This window comes from Tachypleus tridentatus, chromosome 2 (genome assembly GCF_004210375.1).
Source record: "Tachypleus tridentatus isolate NWPU-2018 chromosome 2, ASM421037v1, whole genome shotgun sequence".
In the NCBI taxonomy this organism is placed as follows: Eukaryota; Metazoa; Arthropoda; class Merostomata; order Xiphosura; family Limulidae; genus Tachypleus; species Tachypleus tridentatus.
Genome location: NC_134826.1, coordinates 30,215,288 through 30,230,652, shown reverse-complemented (window position 1 = coordinate 30,230,652; position 15,365 = coordinate 30,215,288).

The following is a 15,365-nucleotide window of genomic DNA, read 5'->3' as shown; positions in this document are numbered from 1 at the left end:
TCTTATAGACTACTCACAAAATCCCTGTTTGATACGACTGGCTTGTAAGAAAAATTTGTGTTGGTTTCCTTACTAGTTAAAAAAAATACCTGAATGTGCTTGTAGAATGTTTTGAAAATTCAGAGTACAGTTCCTCAAAGAATCATTGAAACTTGAAGCATGTTTCTAATCCTCAGTCACAAGTTATGTTGTATTATATCTGGTGTTTAAAGACAGTCAGTTGAAAATTGTTATCACTGCAAAATAACTTTATTCAAAGGCTTCAAACAGCAAATAATGATTCAAGGCCTAGGAAAGGGCTGTGAAGATTGTACTTGCTCAAGCCATGAAAATGCTGATGCATTTTATGGGACTTTGCAATGAAGAAAGAAAGTTACAGATACTGTGATTGTTCAAAGGATCATTATGGCTAGTTGAGTCAGCTAAGAATAAAGAAAATTAAACTTAAGTTGTGTTTTTAAAGTAAGCCTTCAGGATGAGAAGGCTCTTGACCCTAGTATTCAATCTATATTGGAAATGGATGAAAAGTGAAGGAATTTCATTTAGGCAGAGAATAGATTTTTAAGTCCATATACTTGTATCAGTATCATTGGAATTCATCTAAACTGTGACATTCTGTTACAGAAATTACAAGATTGAAAATGATCACAGAAGAAAGTTGTAATAATATTTTCAAGCTGCTACAACCAGAAGAACTTTACCATTCTGGAAACCTTGGTGTTTATTTAATAAGGCTGTAAAAAGAGTGCATAAGTAATTATATTTTACAGATGCAGCCATTCTATATCTGTATTTGTGTTTGAAAGGTAATCCCAGAAAGAAAGGTTTAGATAACTACACCAGTACAGTTTTTGGAGCAATACTTGAAGAATAACTCTTGGTGTTCTAGACATGTTATGATAGCTAGGTGATAAACACAAGTAATTTACAATAGTGATGAAATACATATTTCTAAGTCGTTTTGAAGAGTGGTGTAAATACACTTTCTCACTTGAAATAAAATGAATCACTGAATTGAAGATCATTAAACGTGTTTGTGCCTGTTGAAGGAGTACTCATGGGATTACATTTTGATCAGTGATAGAGCTCTACATCAGTGGTGTTTGCTGAAATTAAGAATTCTGGGAATGAAGAAAATAAAAGTGATTATATGTCATGATCTTTTCTTTCATATGGTATTACTGTCTATTGTCAAAGTGATATGCCTAAAACCTTATAATGCAATAAACTTGGTTTTGATACCCACGGTGGGCATAGCACAGATGACCCATTTTGGAGCTTTGTGCTTCAAAACAACCATCCTGTAAAAAAAGAACAAGACACGGAAGACTTGGGAACAAGATCTGACAGTTTTGGTGGACCACAAGTAGGTCAGTGGACTTTCACCGCTCAAACTTCCGTGGACACAACAGATAGTCCAATGTGGCTTTGCTTTAAAGTAAACATTTTTGGTGACGAGCTGTAGAAGTGAACCACAAATAATTACAGGCCACATTCCAACACCTTTGATGTTTGGTGGGTAGAAAACTAAAGATACAGCTGGACCTCCTTTAAGTTATGGTGGTGTTTAGGAAGATGAGTGTGAGAAAAGTAATAGAAGTTACACTGTTCATTTAATAAAAAAGAAAATTAATAATACTGCCTGTTATTTTGTTCAAGAAAATATGTAATCATTGTGAAGCTGCAAAGTTTGTGTGATATTACAACTAAAAATATGACTTAACCCTTAAGCTAGACCAAACACCTATCATTTTCGCTTATCAAATTCTCAGATATAGCGTTAACAACAAATTTGCATGGAAACTGCACTTTAACGAAATTATCTCCAAGATATCTCTTAGAATTAAATTCCTACACAAGATAGACTACAAAGTGCGCGGCTTGGTTTTGATACCATTTTATTAACTTGCAACATTTATTGGTCTGGCATGGCCAAGCGCGTAAGGAGTGCGACTCGTAATCTGAGGATCGTGGGTTCTCATCTCCCTCGTACCGAACATGCTCGCCTTTTCAGCCGTGGGGTCGTTATAATGTACGGTCAATCCCACTATTCGTTGGTAAAAGAGTAGCCCAAGAGTTGGCGGTGGGTGGTGATGACTAGCTGCCTTCCTCTAGTCTTACACTGCAAAATTAGGGACGGCTAGCACAGATAGCCCTCGAGTAGCTTTGTGCGAAATTCCAAAACAAACAAACAAAAGCAACATTTATCGGACTATTAATGCAATACACAGCGATGATCACGTGCTACATGAATGATCATACATACTACAAACGTATTGAAATCATGACCCGTAAATAGCTGTATGTATTCCACAGTGTATATTTACCTACTATATTAACAAAGTCACTACACTACCAATAATGAAAACAGTATTCACCAAACACAACTAAATTTTGTAAGAAAGCAGACAGTAGAAGTTCTACACAATTCTCTGAGCAGTCACCCCTTCATTATAGAACAGATACGCTTCCACATTTAACCTTACAGTAAGTCATAATAAATCAACATTTTAACATGCTCAGCTCTCAATTTGAATCTTCTCACGAAAAACTAACTGGGCATTTAATTAGGTACCGAATTAGAAAGTTGATTTTTTCGAAGTATTCACGTTCCTCCACGAATATCAAAATTCGAAGGCATTAGGTTTTTCAGATACTAACTCACAGTGAAAGGATACCATTTGTTGAGCATTCAGCCAAAATTATTTCATGCCTATACTTTTTTTTTTGCGCTTCTGCCCGAAATGGCGTCTTTCATTAATGAATTTTTTGTATACGCGTTTTTTTTCGTTATTCAGCTGTTTAAACTTATTATTGTGTATGGAGCAAAAGAGCGGTGTATAATATTCGAGCACCTTAGGTTTTTGTAACCCTAAATCTACCTAACCCGAGTTACTTGTAGTACAATTAGAAGCAAAATGTTACATCCTTGGAGTTTAATTAATGCTAAGAAGGTTTATATAAACTGTTAAAGTTAAACAATAATATACTGTATTTTAAAAATCGGATGTGCTGAGCCAAGGCTGTTAATTACGATTCCCAATGAAAAGTCCATTGTGGGAAGACTGTCGGTTGTGTAAGGAAGCTGCGAAATGGACTGAGAATTATTGATGATCAACAAACGAAAAATATTTTATCATTATATTTTTTATAAAATGTCAGATCTTTCAATACAAGACGTGGATATGTGAAACGAAATAAAGTTCTTCGTGGATATTGTACTTTAACTAATCAATACTCTAAGATTAAGAAAATTGGTTAAAGTTCCAGATATGATGATGATATGAAAATAAAATTGCTTCACTTTCTTTTATATAATAGGTGCATCATCAAAGAATGATGCTTGGATAAGGTAATACTTGTAATATGTAAAATTTTAAAATAATTCTCAAAACTATTCGCAGTTTCGAGAAGAGATGTTATTGTAAAGTTATGTTTTGTCTTTTATATGCAAAAACGGCTCGTTTGGGTTGAGAAAATATTTTACATAGAAGAGCGAACAACGTTTCGACCTTCTTCGGTCATCGTCAGGTTCACAAAGAAAGAGGTAACTGACCGGAAGTTGACCACATGTTTGAAAGGGGTTGTGTAACTGTGTTTCGACGATGACCGAAGAAGGTCGAAACGTTGTTCGCTCTTCTATGTAAAATATTTTATCAACCCAAACGAGCCGTTTTTGCATATAAATTTCTCAACAAGTGGGTTTCTCGACATCACTGATTGTGTTTTGTCTTGTTCTTTTAAAGTTCTTGTGATTTTAATTTTTTATTGTACGTTTACACGATAGATGTCGTTGTTGAAGTAGTGTTTTGATTGTCAGTGATGTCGAGAAAACCCACTTGCAGAGAAATATATGTGTAAAAAAGGCTCTTTTGGGTTGAAAAAATTTTTTACGTAGAGGAGTGAACAACGTTTCGACCTTCTTCGGTCATCGTCAGGTTCACAAAGAAAGAGAGAGGTAACTGACCGGAAGCTGACCACATGTTGGAAAGGGGTTGTGTAACTGAGTGTTGGAATGTAGAGGGCAGGCTTAGATGTTTGAATATATTTTTTATTATTATTTATTATATTATTTTTAAAATAATTATAAAGGTGTTCCTTTGTATTGGTTTATTTTAGGCTTGAGTTGTTGTATAAGTAAGGCTGCTTTAATTTTGCGTTTGTTTCTTTATTTAGTATTTGAGTGTTTTCTATGGTTATGTGTTTATTTGACTTGCAGTGTTCGAAAACGTGTGAAGGTGACTTTCTATGTTCTTTGAATCTGGTTTCCATTTTTCTACTTGTTTCTCATGTTCTTTGAATATAGAAGTCGTGGCAGTTATCACATTGTATTTTATAAATAATGTTCGTGTGGTGTTTGTCAGTGTAGTTTTTACATAGTATAGACCTCAGTTTTGTGCCTGGTTTTGAATATATTTGGTATTAACTGGAATGTCATATTTTGTTACTAGTTTTGCCAAATGTTGGTTATTTTTCTGCTGATGTCGGGAATATATGGTATGCAGCAGTATATGGTTTCGTGATTTTTTGATTCGTGAGATATATTTACTTTTGTTGGTTGATTTTGCTTTATGTCTAGGTGTGTGCGTATAATGTTTTCTACGGTTTGTGGAGGAAACTTATTGATGTTGATGAAGTATTGTTTTATTTTGTCTAATTCATCGTTAATTTTATCTGGTGAGCATAGTTTTATGGCTGTGTTTATTTGGTTTCTTAGTATGTTGAGTTTTGTTTTGTTTCATGTGCTGAGTCTCAAGGAATGTATAGTCCAGTATGGGTGATTTTTCGGTGGATTTCTGTTTTAAATTGTGCATCGGTTCTTGTAATTTTGAAGTTAAGAATTGCTTAACTTTGTTAAGTTTGATTGCTTCCTTCTTGTTCACATGTGAAGTTGATGTTGGGGTGTATAGCGTTAATGTGATTGAAAAAATTAAGTGTGTATTCTGTAGATGTGAATCCCGCAATCGTGTCGTCTACATATCTGTACCAGATTTTGTGGTGGATGAGATGCTGTGTTTATTGCTTGTGTTTCAACTTGTGTCATAAAAATATTGACTAGGACTGGTGATACTGGGTTGCCCATGCTTAGGCCATTTGTTTGTATATAGTTGTGGTTGTTGAACATGAAGTTTGTCTTCATCGTGGTGAATTCTATGAGGGTTGTTAATTGGTTGCTGGGAATGTCTATAGATGGGTTAGGGTCTCGGATATAGAGTTCTAAGACTATCTTGCAGAATCCAGAGGTTGGAACTTCTGTAAAGAGGGATATAACATCGAAACTGGCCATTAAGGCTTTATGATTAAGTTTAGACTTGAAATTAAAAGTCTTTGATGAATGAGCTGGCTGATGTTATATATTTGGAGAATGCCCATGCTATGTATTTACCAAGATTGTAATTAAACGATTCATATGTGGACATTATTGGTCGTAATGGACAATCTGGTTTATGAAGTTTGAGGACGCCATATATTTGAGGTTTGCGTGAGTCGGTTTTTCGTAGGTAGGAATAAAGTGTTTGTGAAGTTGTGTTGGCTTTTTCATTTTTCACAAACACTTTATTCCTACCTACCTTATTCTCAACCCAAACGAGCCGTTTTTACATATATAGTGTTTTGACTGATTTTATTAATACTATCGAAAATTCAAGAAAGAGGCGTAGGCTAAATAAGTAAATTTGTAAAGACGGACAGAGTTCATGGAAATCCAAAGTGATTTAATAAACTATGAGAAAGTATTTTTTAAATTCAATTTAGAAAATTTGTGTGTGATTCCCTGGTTTGTCAACGGCAAGTTTACGAAATTACAACGATAAATCCGAATTTGATTCTCAGCATTGGATATAGTACAGATAGCCCTTATGCAGCTTTGCGTTAAAAAACACACACACACAGTCAAATAAAAGGATACATCCAAAGAGAAATTGAAAGCTGTGTGTTCGTACTTTTAAAAATGGAATTTAAGCGTTTTCCTCTGTTGAATATATAAATTAAAATTTCTTATATTTCTAAGTCTAATTTCTCAGTAAATCTGTGAAACGTATATTAATACCACGTGAAAAGCCAATCTGTAATTACAAACCCTACTCACAACTTAGCTCTTTCGGTATATTGCCTAAATAACAAACATGCACGATCTACTAGTCTACATATCGTAAGTGCTTGTCGGAACAAATATTCACATCATAAAAGTTTATTTTGAGAACATACATTATTATAAATAAACATAACTTCAAAAAAGCTCATGTTAAAGCTCTCTAGTATTATTATTAGTAGTAGGTAATTGAATGGAACATTATCTTTTTTACACCAGACGTTAGCTTTAATTCATAAACCTCATTAATTCTCAGTGGTGTAGTGTTATATTTTAAAGTATCGGATACAAAGGTTTTGGCATATGTGTCGTCACCGCGATGTTAAATAATTCCTATTCAATTTCCATTTCTGGATATCAGATGCCAGAACCTCGTTTCGGTAACATCATATTCCTGCTAATGCTGTAAATCCATGTGCGTACACACAATAGTAAAAACAACAAAATACAACGTAGATACAATCTTAAATTAAGAAATAGTCGTATTTAAAGTTTGCAAATATTCAGTGATCATTTCGCTGTATTGCTGTTAACTGATTTTGAAATAAAAACAAACTGGACAATCTGTAAACTCTTCGCAGACAAATGCATTATTGTAGTATATTTGCAGCGCCTAATGTAAGAACAATTATCATTGAAATAAATTATAAAATCTCGGGTGGGCATAAAGCTTTCCCTGGTTGCTTTGTTTAACATAATTGCTTTGTAATACATGACACCCTATTGAAAATACACAATACGTGTATCACGTAAGTACAGACTAGAATTAAATATTTATTAATAAAAGATACAAAATACGTAAAAGATATTGAAATGGAATGAAAAATGCGCATTATAAAGATAGAATAATAATTAGAGATTTAAGTCTCAGTTTTACCATCCTAATTACGATACTTCTTTGAAAGCATATTTCAACTGCATGCTCTCTGACCTAACTTTGCTATACCTTAAAAAACAGTCACAACAAATACATAAATAAATATATATATATATATTATTGATGACTGAAGAAGTAAGATCGAAGATTAAATAGATGTGATGTGATTGCTGGAACGACAGCAGTTTCTGTTCTTTACACATGCATGTAACCTTTTTCTCAACTTGTCTGTTGTGTTTGTTTCTGCAAAAAAACAAGATATATATTAATTATGAAGACTGTTCAGTCGTTGTCTCTATTTAGCAGACCAAAGCAGGATTTTAATCACTTCTTGTTGTTTCGGCTATGTGTAGATTCTTGACTTCGTTCACTTACAGAAGACCGAGTTTGATACTCCTGAAAATGAGAGGGCGTAAAATGTACAGAGGATAATAGACAAGAACAAAATATAAATGCATCGAGGAAAGAAACATTCTACAATCATTTCATATTTTTAGATTATACTGAAATTAAAAATCAAGTTGAAAACAGTTATTATCTTTAAATTGATATTAGTAAAAATATCTGTCCGAAGTAATCGTTCTATTATGCTTAGTGAATATTCAAAATACGAAGTAGATAAATAGATAATTCACATTTGTTTCTATAGTTTTGATAAGTTAGAATTATTCTGGAAACAATAGACCTCGAAAATTGCAAACTTGTACAAATGTATCCTAATGTTCAATATTAGAGCAACAAACACAAAATTTAAATATTTTTTTCATAATAAAATATGATAAAAGTTAGACCTTGAGGTCTTTATTTGAAGATACACAACACGACCTTAACTCTACTTGGAATACATAGTTTGAGGTTTATATAAATAGAGAAAGCATCAGGGTACTTGTTGTTACATGTTTCTTTTTTTGACACCATCAGAAGAACGCTGAAGTCCACGTCGTAAATATGAGTTATCGTAAACATTTAAAATATTGTTTTTGCAAGTATAAAACTAACTGAAGAGTAGAGGTTGTATAAGCACAGTTCCAGTGGTTGAATGACCAAATGCTCATAAATGTGTTACTCTATTGTCATGAAGACCATTTCAAAATATTGGAGATATGGTTCAAAGATCAAGACAATAACGTATTAGAGTTGTTAAACCAGGAAGTTACTAATACGTGTCAACTGGTAAGAAAGAATAGAGCCAGAAATGTAGAACCTTTTGTAGACTTATTCATGACGACAGAAAAGACAATATTAGCGTCTAACATATATAAGAGGCTGCACGATGAAGGGGTTTTGTGCGAGACAGCCCGTATTATGCATTCTGTTCTCTCTTCGTAATCAATAAGGGCATTTGGTGTGGAGTTGTTAACATTTTTTTTTTTTTGTGGTGATGAGAAATCGAGCTATAATCCTTTCCCAAGTGAGTCCAAAGTCAATTCACCACCTGATACGCAACACTGTTATATGAAACGTGGGACACGTAATCACGGATGCATATCAAGGTTATAGTTTAATGGTGTTGTCTAAAATCACCTTGAATAGACGAAACGATATCCACATGTTTGTGAGAGACTTTTATTGCTTAGGGTAACAGAGAAGAGATCCTTAATCCCTATGTTTGTGTATTTTTACGAAGAGTTATTGAAAACTTCGTTTCAGTGGATGATAATCCACGAATAGTATATCAAAAACGAAATCATAGCTCACATGGAATTTCAGTCTATTTTCTTTGCCTCAGTATCGTTGAGTTTTCTCTAGACGCTTTTTAAAGACATGTTGCAACTTTTAAATTCTCTCCAAGTGCTAAAAATACTCTCAGAAGCAAGAAGCAATTACTTCTAGCTCCCCTCATAAATTACATCATGGACAACAAGTATAACTAGTTATTCCTCATACTGATTACATGCAAATATTTGTAACAATTTTCAGTATGATTTATTGACCAGGAGGGTTAAGGCGTTCGACTCGTAATCCGAATGCGGGTTTGAATTCCCGTCGTATCAAAACATGTTCGCCCTTTCAGTCGTGGGAGGGTTATAACGTTACTATCAATCCCACTATTCGTTGGTAAAAGAGTAGCCTGAGAGTTGGCGATGGGTGGTGATGACTAGCTGTCTTCCCTCTAGTCTTACACTGCTAAATTAGGGACAGCTAGCGCAGATAGCCCTCGTGTAGGTTTGCGCGAAATTAAAAACAAACAGTATGATTTGTTTTATTCATAATTTAATAATTGACAAATTTGTACTGACAAATAAACATGTTTTGGGATATTTTTATTGATAGTATCTTTAAAGTAAGTTTACTAGAATATTAATATTTTAATCTGTAGGAAACATTTTAGAATCTGCTTTCTTACTCTAATGTGGTAAACAAATGTAGTTAACAAACGGTTAATAAAAAAACTAAAAAAAAACTTACTCTGACAAATAGTGGCTGGGAAAGACTTCGATTAATATACACTCGGACGAGGTAATTTTGAACTTTATCATTCATCATTACATTAAAGATGAATATAAAGACTCCCTGCGGGAAAAAACAAACCAAAACTGAAGTTCAAAAATTTTCTACCTAAAATGTACCAAATATTTTCTCCAATATGAGAAAGCTAACAAACAACAGGCCTATCCTGTCAATAAATGTGAACGACTAATAAAAACTTATAAATTTAAAAAAATGTCAGATAAATTAAAATATGTAACATTTCTTAGCTATTGTAATAGCTGTGACAAGTAAGCTACTGTGAATATTTTAATTCATCAGCAAATTATGCAAACGCACTGTTAGATTAAACTACTGAAATAAAAATAGATAATTTCCAATCAATGCAATCATTTTGTGGATTAAAATATTCTTCCTCGCTGTTAGGGATAAACAATATATATATGTATTTTTTTTAAAGAAAATTAATACTGATAGAGTTAAGTAAACAAAATAAAAAGAAAGGACTGCATTAAAAACGGCAAATCCAAACCTCTGACTAATTATATTAGTTTCTTATAACCAAAAACAAGCCAAAACAAAATGCTGCATTAATTAAAGGATCCCAAGGTACAAGCTATAATGTGGGATGTTAGATGTACCCTAAGTTTTGGAGGTGACTGTGGAAGTAGAACTCATATTCTGGTAAGGATATATCGTCTATCAGTCTTAATCTACATTCGCCAGTCTCACATATAGAAATAAATAAAGAAATTGCAATAGAAATAAGTATAGAAATTAGGACTTCAATATGTGGGTGCTCAAGTCCACATATAAAGGCTTGTTTAGAGCAGGATAGTTACAGCAGAATTAATAAGTGGGTGGTGGTTGGAAGCTATACTAGTTAATTTAGATAACTGAATGAGATCCTTCGTACTAGGATAATTGTTTATTGGGCTCCCATTTACTGTCTTTCTACCATCATGGAGGCAGGAATGTTAACCTGAAGAATTAAGTTTATTCAACTTACTTACCTCCGAGTGGTAGTACCTTATTTTTTCTCTTCTTTACTTTGGAGAGCAGTCATCTTCTCATAACTGTCTGCAAGCACATATCGCTCTCCTAATTTCTATATCTATTATTTCTATTGCTATTCCTTTACTTTATCTTATTTCTTTATCTGAGACTGATTTGAATGGAAATAAGACTGATAGCAGTTATCCCCACCGCAATGTTGTGATTTCTACTTCCACAGTCACCTCCAAAACATAGGGTTCATTATAATTTGTACGCTGCACTAATTGAAATAGTCCCAGGGTACAAGTTATAATGTGGGATATAAGTGTACCTATATTTTTTGGAGGTGACTATGGAAGTAGAACTCACATTGGGTGGGGATAACAAACTAAGATATATATATGCCATTGATGAATTTCTGTGTGTGCACATTCATAGGCGACATTATCCCTGTCTATATGGGTAGTTTTAAATATAGTGATATTCTTTTTATGACTATAGTAAGTGTAATTACTGGAGATGCGCCAAATATTTCTACAGAGATAAACTTAAAGTTCTGACTTGATTCAAGTGGGAAAAGGAGAATGAACATACTAGAAGATAGCGTGCAAATAAGCACTTAATGTATTTATATTATTACAAGACCAATACACAGCCCTATACAGGCAGTGTTGGATCAAGACGAACCTGGGGTCTTGGCTCCTTCTGTTCGTAAGCTCTACCAGCTGTATAAGTTAAACCAAAATTACTTATAAGTGAATTTTCTTACATAAGAAAAATAAAATAAAGGGGCCATTATTTTAAGTAGGCTCTGGACACTAGCTGTGGTATTGTGCCTATATAAATAATCCGGCCCTGTATTTTGGTGACGAAAGCACATTATGTTAGATAACATTACTCTCTAGGTCGTTAGGTAAAATGGGTGCAATGAATGGGTTATATTTGAGAAGTCAGTACTGGCATGTACTATTAAGAAAGCTAGTAATGAAGACATGAAATTCTAATGTAGACTTTGTAGGTTGGAGGAGAAGTACAAAATATAAAATTGATAATTTTAGAGAACAGGTTTGTATAAATGATTTTTATATAAAGAAAATAAATGAATCATGTTTAAACATCAATGATTTTGATGACAGAAGTTTCATTGATATTTAATAGGGATATAACAATAAAGAAGGCTGAAGGAATGGCTTTGTCTGAAAATGTGAGTTACATCATGTTCAAATTGAGGATATCATATATAGTAGCAAAGAGCTTGAATCCATTTAGGTTTCTGTTAATGGATATAAAATGAAAAGACTTTTTTAGTGGGAATTTTTTACAGACCAATAAATGATACCAATGAAATTAGTGGAAACTTTACAATGAAATTAAGATTTCAGCTGTTAATGAAGTCATAATTGTGAGTGATTTTATTTTCAGGCATGTAGAGTGGTTAAATAGAGAGTTAAACCATGAGGGAGTAAAGTTTTGGGAAGCTGTTCAGAATAGTTTTCTTCACCAAATAGTCAAGGAACCTACTAGAAACAATGCAATTATAGATTTCATGTTAATTTCTAATATAGAAATGGTTGAGAGAGTAGACATTGGGAAACACCTAGGTACAAGTTATTGCTGATCTATTAGGTTTGAAAGGATTCGAAGAATGGTTACTAGAATGGTGTCTGGGATGAAGAGATTGTCATACAAGGAGAGGTTGAAATCTCTCAAACTATTTTCTCTTGGAAAAAAAAGAAGCATCAGGGAGGATCTGATTGAGGTGTTTAAGATTGTAAAAAAGAATTGATAGTGGTGGTGTATCATCATCTTTTGATATTTAACAGTGATAATAGTTGGAGAAGGAAATATAGTTATAAATTTTGGCAAGGTGTGAGTCATCTTCAGTTAAGATAGTTTCATTTTACTAACAGGGTGATTGGACTTTGGAATGGGTTGCCTTCAGATGTTGTAGAGGCAGTAAATTTAAACAAGTTTAAGACAAAGCTTGATAAGTATTTGAATGATAAAGGCTGGCTTTAAATTTTTTTATTTATTTTAAGCTAATTTAGAGGTTAGTATAGTTGAGATGGACGGGGAATTCAACATTTAGTTGTAGGTAAAAGTTTTTCTTAAAGATTTGGTTACTTACATAGGTATTTTTGTGTGGTTTTGTGTATTCAGTTCTACCTTTTCAATACCAATGAGGGAGCCAACACAGATTGCCTATGGTGCAGCTTTATGTTTACAAAGACAAAGAGAAAGCAGGGCTTAATTTAAAATTGATATTTTTTACATGTTATTTATTTCTAAAAAAATACAATTAATGTTCATTTTACCCCTTATTTCCTGAGAATTTTCTGTCTTGGCCAATAATATTCAATCTTTTCACTCTAACTACCTTGGCCTGTTTGTTAAGTATAGTAAAGCACAGCATGTAGTAATACTAGACTTACATTGGAATTCTCACACATACTACTACACCATAATATGCACACACACAACATTGATATGCATTGCCATTAATACTCATAGTTTGTATTTACATTCTGAGAGGTAAAGCCAGCCTTATTTTATTTATTATTATTCTCTTTCATAATGATACTAGAATTGATAAAACTTTGCAGTTATCATTATTCTGTTTAATTTTTTATATTTTCCCACTTCTCTCATAGTAGTTATTTTTTTTTTATTTCCTAGATTTGATTGGCCTTGCCTGTCTAAGATTAAATTTAGGTTTATACATGTGTAATTGAAAGGGTGTCTGTGTTTTAACTGTGATGATTAATGATGAAAATTCTGAGTTTGATTTTGTAAATACAATCTTTTTTGCTCCTACTAAAGGTTTATTGGCAAAAAGTTGAGACATGTATTTACGCACAAACATCACACAGTACAATGAATGGTTATGTACCTAACTGAGCTACATACATTATACTGTGTTACCACATATACATGTTCAGTTGAATTCCATACAAAATTTATGTGCCTAAAGTAGTACAGAAATACAGCTTGTCTATGATAGAAAGTTTAATGACTAACACAGCATTATTAGTCTTTCAAAAAAACAAACTTTCCTTGTGTTTTTAGCCACTTTTTATGGATCGTACCATAATTTATTATGTACAAACTCAGTATTTTTTAAACAAACAAAAAGAAATGCACCAAAAGGTAGTTTTGTGAGAATTCAAACTTTTCAGTTAGTAATTAGGAATTTACCATTTACTTTGGTCGAGACTCAGAGCTAGCATATTATGTGTTTAGTTTTAGCATGGATAAGTGTACAGTAGATTGTGACGCTACTTTTGAGTAAAGGTTTGTTCCAGGGTGCTAGTCATCCATCAGATAACATCAGAGTTAGCATATTATTTGTTTAGTGTAAGAATGGATAAGTGTACAGTAGACTGTGATGCTACTTTTGAGTAAAGGTTTGTTCCAGGGTGCTAGTCATCCATCAGATAACATCAGAGTTAGCATATTATTTGTTTAGTGTAAGCATGGATAAGTGTACAGTAGACTGTGATGCTACTTTTGAGTAAAGGTTTGCTCCAGGGTGCTAGTCATCCATCAGATAACACAAGAGTTTTAGTTGGTCATCCAAAGAAGTGTCTAGTTGTCTTGGAGAGCTGTTAAAATTTATCTGTGAAATAAAGTTTATTGTGAGTTTCAACTGCATGCATTAGCCATGTCTGTTACCAGGCTGTAATGTTTATTTCTTTACCTTTCTGCTGTAACTTTATTTTTGTATTTAAGACATATGGCCATTTTTCCTAACTGTTTACATGCCAGTTCAGGTGCAGTTATTCATTATGTCATTATAGAATATTTTATTTTACACTTAAGGGTTGTGGGGAAAAGTTTTCTAGCATTTTCTCTACTGACAAGCTTGAAGATTTGTATATATTTGCTCTTCCCTTTCCTACAAATTTACTTATAAAAATAGTCTATAGTTTTTAAGATTTTCTTTTTATATAATAGTGGTCATAATTATTGTAATTCCATTGACAGTTCAGTTTTGTTGTGAAAGGTGTATCCTGTGCTTTTATTCTGCATCTGCTTATGACCTGCAACTTGTTTGCCTGCTACTTTCATCACTTTTCCAGATGTTGTTATAATGTCTTCAAAATGTGGATGACTTTTGCCTTTAACCTTTGTGTTCTTCAAGTTTTACCTGTTACCTTGATTACCATTACTGGTGTGCATCTTGTTGCTGTTTTTCTGGATGGTTATGATACTCTAAGTCAATCAATATTCCTTTGTTTTCCAATGCCATTAAGTGCAATGATTACCACTGCCTTTGAAATTCTAAATCTTTGATCTGAAGACATCTTCATGATCAGATATAAATATCTTATGCAAAATATGTTTTTTAGGAACCCTTCTCAAAAATTAAATATTATCATTGTATGGTGGTATCATATTATCTGTGAAATGCTATAAAATGTCAAAATGTAGGTCTAGTATATATAGCATTACACCATGACTTTATTGTAAGAGTTTGATAGTCATGTGATTTTCTGATATATATATTTAAATTTTTTTTAATATAATGTATTTAACCATCTGTTAATATGTATATAAAGCACTTTAAAGCTTTTTGTAGTTTGTATTATGTATCTTATGTGGAATTGTGAGTAAAACTACTGGGCCATAATGTAGATAAAATTAATGTAATAGTATTGTTTCATTGATTTAAGTGTTTCTTATTGTGTATGTCAGAGTGGGTTTATGAATTAACCCTTTTACAGTGGGCTCAGTATAATATACGTGACTTCATCTACATATTTGTACACATTAAGTATTTGCATTGTAACTTTGATACAGCATGTCTTTCCTCACAAAATTTGGCAGACTTTTACTAAAGGTAACAAGTATTTTGTACACAAAAATTAGATTTCTAATAAACTAATCTGTTTCATTACTTGTCTGAGTGCAAAGTGATTTTATGTTATGATTAAAAAACTATTCTTCATCCCCAAAACCTCATATATTATT